Consider the following 6,000-nt stretch of genomic DNA (forward strand, 5'->3'; position numbering starts at 1 on the left):
TCGTTGTATGTAAACATCTGGTTTCAACTGTATCCAGTTTTTTTTTTTTTTTTTTACCATGTTAACATATTTTCCCATCCTTTCATACAGTTCTTTGTTTATTATATTAACTGTTTACTATCAAATAAGATCATTTTCATGTAAACTGAATTGCAGCATTTCACCATTTCATATCTTTAGCCTCATTTTCTAAACAACTTTCTCTTGTTCTGAAAAGATCCGCCTGACACAGGAGTCTTCACATCAACCAATGATTAAAACTAATTTTCTTTAATCTGCTCAAAGGAAATTCAGTTACGTGACTTTGATTAATAACGTCTACTAGCAGGAGGTCCCTCATTTTCTTTTTGAGCTGCTAGACTTTGTTGCAGTCTTTTGAAGTCCTCTTCATAGTTCCCTCCATGCTCTCTGAAGCTCTTTTAAAGGGTTTCTTTGATATTTTGCTTCATTTTTCTGGTCCGGCGGTACCTGGAGACTTTCAGATGAATGTGTTTTTGTTAATTCACCTTTCTCTGCCTTCATATCCCTTGAGCTTTTCTACATTTTGTTAAAAGCCTTACTGGTTTTCTGTGTGGCAGAGCAACACTAAGAAGTGTTTAATTCTGACAAAGAGAGGAGTATTCAGTAAAAAATCTGAAAAGTGTGTAAAACTGGTGTAAGCTCCCTTTTACAGTGCTGCTCTGTTATGCAAAATTCACATTTTGCATGTTTTTATACTTCCATTTGGGCCTCTACTGCTTCTAAAATCAGCTCAAGTGCTTATTTTTTAGCAATAAGTTTATGTTTTTGGTGTCGAGAAAATATCTTGTTATAAATGACATAATCTTTCAGTGGAATTAGTACTTTATCATTAATATTTAGGAATTATTTTCTTAAAACAAGCTCCTATATCTTGCTGAAAAGTTACTTGTAAGTTAGTTTCATCTTACTAGAGGAAACTAGACCAAAATTACTTGCTAAGATTTTGTTTTTGCAGTGTAACATCCGTTAATCCATTGTTTATCTTATGTTTGGAGCATCGCTGCAAGTCAACAGTGCTACCAGCTGCACCACCATTGTTGTTACACAGCAAATAAATAAGGACCAAGGGAACTGAATCCTCATGGAAGGCACTGTATCATTCAGGCATGAAAATAATGTCCCTAAGCTCAAAAATGAACTAGTGTCTGTGGCTACACATAACTGACAACTTGGCAAAGAACTAGTGAATAAATAAATTGGACATTGGGGCCCTCTGGTACCAACAGCCTGTCTCAAAACAACAATATGTTCCCATTTCCCCAGATCAATCTCTAAAGATAACAGTCTGACAGAGAGAAAATGGTATTTTTGAACAAACAAGTTGATTCTCAGAGCTGTTAGATGAAGACTTGGCATACGGTAGAGAAACCATCTCTGGTCCTGCTTCTGCCTTGTCTGATCTTTTTTTTATGTCTTAAAGACGCTGCTTATCAGATACTGCTCATGTGTTTTTGTTTTAAACCTGATTATTCTTCCTTTGTCTTGATCTCTTCCACTTTACCTTATGTACATGTTGTCCAGAGGTGGGTAGATAATGCAAAAATTGTAATCAACGTTTTACTGTAGAAGTAAAAACAAACTTCAACATGTTTTTACTCAAGTAAAAGTAAAAAGTAGCCATTCAAGGAATGACTCGAGTAAAAAAAACAAATTGGTGAAAAGGCTTGAGATATTGCTCAAGTAGTGAGTAATATCTGATTTAAGATTTTTAAATCTTTATTTGGAAATTATATTTTAAGACTAAAATGAAGAAATGTATAAACAACATAATTTCAAAATACCACATTTTAAGCAGAAGAAACACTTTTCTAAATCTCATGATTTATTTTAAACAATCTTCAGGACAGATTTGTAAAAAGAGAAACCAAATACAACTTAAAAGGAACTGAGATTTTCCAAAAATTTAGATTCAGAACGGCGGAAAGATGCATTTCAATTAAAGGTGTCATTTTGTGGAACAATCTTGACAGTGAGAAAAAAAATACAATCTAAATGTCTGCGTTTAAAAGAAAGTTGTAAATCAATGCGATGAAGCAATATGGCATTGAACAAGCTGATGTTTTGTGTATTTTTGTATATTTGAAATATGTCTGTAATAGTCTGAGCTGAATACTTAATTTAAGTGAATGAGGCGCAGGTATTATAAGTTTATACTTCTTTCATTCTTTTATTTGACTATTCATATTTATTATTAAGTGAATGAAATAAAACGGGAAAAAAACATGTAAAATTTGTTTAAGCAAGTAATTAGCATAAAACGCAATATGTGGCGTTTACTGAATATTCACTTGACCTTGAAAAGTGACAACAGACTCGGTAGACAGAAAATAACATAAGGCAATAAGTTCTTTTTCACTAAAAAGGTGAAGTTTTGATTATAAAATATATTTGCACTTCATTCAGAATATACAGAAATTTTACTCAAGTAAGAGTAAAAAGTACTTTGTATAGAAACTACTCATAAAAATGCATTTTTTTCCCCAAAATGTTACTCAAGTAAATGTAGCTCTGATGTTGTCGTAGTCAAGGATGAGGACTGGAGAGATTAGAAACAAAAAAAGCAAACAAAGTATGAAAAATCAATTTGAATGACCTTCATGAAACAAAGGGAGCCACTATCCACTGACTGCAGATGCAAAACTCTTAAGAAACAAAGTCTTTGTCAATTAAACCTATTCTGTTTAATCAAGGCCACTTTTGAGGATTTAAGTCCTTGGAAGCAAAATAGAAAACTCCCAGTCAAGTAGGAATTAAATACATGGTGCATTTAGAGGGAAATTGTGCTTCTGTCAGAGAGTAATGAAACGACGACTGAGCTCAGCCTTCCCAGAAAGGAAAAGGGAATTATGGAGCGCCATGCATCTGCATACTCATTCAAACAGCTCCAGATTTTCCTCATGGAGTGCTACACACTCCTGTCAGTCAGCTCTTCCTCTGTGTGCACCACAAAATCAAAGAGGAAATCATTTATTCATGACAGCCAGCATCCAAAGACCCACCATTTCTAACTGGTTCTGATTCATAGGATTCAAGGCGATATTATTAGACACACGGCTGGCTCTGTCCTACTGGGGCAAACAGTTTGAAATCCCTCCCACATCTCCCAGTCTCATTTCCACAGCATCAACAATACACTGGAGAGTGAGGTAAAAGGGCTGCCACTATCTGCAAACATTTGCAGAACACAGCTGCGATGAGTAGCAACACTTTGGATCAGCTCCATGACACGTTTGGGTGAAAGGTCGGCTGTTAGATGGTGGACGTACCGTAATTACATACTTTGAGGAAGTGAAGGAACCGCTGAGCGAGTTTCATAAGCCCACTTGACCCGTGCTGCAGGAACTTTGCAGATTTACTGCGATACTGTTTGTGAGAGATAATTAGCCCGGCCATTACTGACAGTCATCCAGTCTGTGGAGGATTGTGAATTAGCTCGTCTGCCTGATGAGATTCCTGGAAACAGCTGCAGGGCAGTGTCTAGATTTTTTCTTCTTAGGGGGCCACAAACTGTAGAAGGGTGGCACACTACAGTGGCAATTTCATCTAAATGTTACGCTCGTCAGTCACCACTAGGACAAGTTCTTTATTTACAGATTGTTTATACCAGTGGTGCCTAAAGTCGGTCCTGGAGGGCCGGCATCCAGCATGCTTTAGTTCTCTCCCTGGTTTAAAGCACCTGGATCAAATGATGGCTCGTTAGATGGCCTAAGAAGAACACTGACATGCTGAAAAGGTTGTTGATACCACCTGTAAGGTAAGCACACTCTTTACTTAAATGTATTTGTTTTTCTAATCACTTGTGTCACACACAAAATAGTCCATACTGAACATTACTTCCGCTCCACTGAGTTCTGAATTAAATGCGTTAACTTAAAAAAACTAAAATATTTGTAACAAACAAACTTTAAAATGTTCCATTTTTTTTAACTAAGAAATATCCTAATTTTTTTTCTAGGAAATTTCTGAGATTAATCTAAACATTTCATTTTTTTCTGTCTACAGCGACCCTAATATGCCATAGTAATAATCTCTATTTGCATGTAAATATTAGTTAATGTGTAATGTCCCATTTAAAAAAAACAAACTTGCAGCAATTATGAACAAAAAAGATATTAATGGTGGCTGTAAAACAGCAAAAGTGACATTTCTGTATCCATGTGTTGACATGGAGTGTGGGCATAATGCTAATCTATGTACGACATGAACAAACTGATTGATGGCTCCGCTGGAGGAGGACATTCAGGGTGGCGAGACGCTGTAAAGAAGAAATGCCATCGTGTCAAATGGACACAGTTGACGGCTGGGGCCATTTGCCATTGCATTTGGTTGGGAGGTTTTCAAGTGATGGATTTGATGAAAAGAAAATTGATGCAGCAGACATAAGCCCTCTCCAAAAGCACTGGACCCTACATCTTCCCCTTAATGCACCCGGAGAGCATCTTTTATCAGACCTCTCCAACCCGGTGAACACTACTTCTTCAAAATCCCATTTCCCAGTTTTGAAACACAGGATTTCTGTCAGAGAAGTCTAAATCCCAGCTGAGATGAGAGTGATGGTGCCATTAAGCTCCCCATCAGAACCTCAAACAATAAGACACATCTGTCCTGTTTGTGTGCTCTAAAGCTCCCCATGGTGAATAATCTGAACGTCACGGGTAAAATCTCGCTGTAACAAGACAGATTTATACACGTTACAGTAGCTGCAGGTGGGAAGTGTTTTGTTTTTCCTCTTCCAGCCCGATTGGACATCCAGACGCAGCGAGGGTTTTTGGAAGCTGGCAGAATTATGCATGAGAACATGTGTTGCTGTGGGAGCAACGACGACTCTCACAACAAGACTTTCATGAATATTGCAAAATGAACCTCAGTTGTTTGGTGAAATGTAAAGATGATTCTCTAAATATTTTATATTTTAACAGTTTAGGTAAGTGTTTTTGAAATGCTAAATATTGAGAGAACGAGTTAGATAAGGGCAATATTTGTGAATCCGCTGCTTCAACTTCCTCCTTGGTGATAAGCTGGAAAAATGTGTTGTGTGTAAAAATGCTAGAGATGCATTTATGGGAGCTTAAATACGTTTCGATGTTGGAGGGGTTGCAGGTGGGAAACCACACCCACGGTTTTTGGTCCTGCACAAAAATTAAGACTTATTGGAAAGATTTTCCGGAGAAAAAAAATCTAATTTTGGGTTTTAATTCTCAAGAACCCACTTAGGAGCCATTCCGTATGCTGGGTTTCCTTATTTAGAAACTTTTGAAACTGCTTTGAATAATTAATTGATCAAAATGTTCTGTTTGATAACAGTTGGAATGGATGTGTTTAAACTGAAATGCCTTGAGACGACATTTGTTGTGAATTGGTGCTATATAAATGTTTATGTGGAAATTATATTGTTTTATGCAATCATCTTTTATTTAGCTACACTTTATTTTAATACAAGGTATACTATAAAAGGCTGTTTTACTCTTCCAATAGGAATTCTCAACAAAATATTTTTTAGAGGAATGAAAACATGGAACTCATTTCCTTCATCTGTTTTGAATCAACAAATGCTAGAGTTTTAAAAATGCCCTGCTTAATTATTTTATTATATAAAGTGTTATAATCGTACATCTATGAATCAATATAACATCTGTTTGAGTAATATAACATAGGTTATATTAAGTGTGTGTTACTGTTTTTGTAAAAATTGTTTTTTTTTTATTATGTAGACCCAAGGAAGCGTAGCCATTGTTACAGCAATGGCTAATGGGGATCCAAATAAGCAACATAAAACACCTGTAATTATTATTTTTTGTTATGAACAGATGTATGATTTAATATCTACTCATAATTAGATATTTAGATGAACTGGTAAATGAAGAAAAAATATTTTTGGTCTCACTTCGTTCTTCACTACGACAGATCAGACCTGACTTACTGTATTTAGAATCCAAAGAACATTTTTTTGCCCCAAATTTACCTGATTAAAACTTGAAC

This window comes from Xiphophorus maculatus, chromosome 22 (genome assembly GCF_002775205.1).
Source record: "Xiphophorus maculatus strain JP 163 A chromosome 22, X_maculatus-5.0-male, whole genome shotgun sequence".
Classification (NCBI taxonomy): Eukaryota; Metazoa; Chordata; class Actinopteri; order Cyprinodontiformes; family Poeciliidae; genus Xiphophorus; species Xiphophorus maculatus.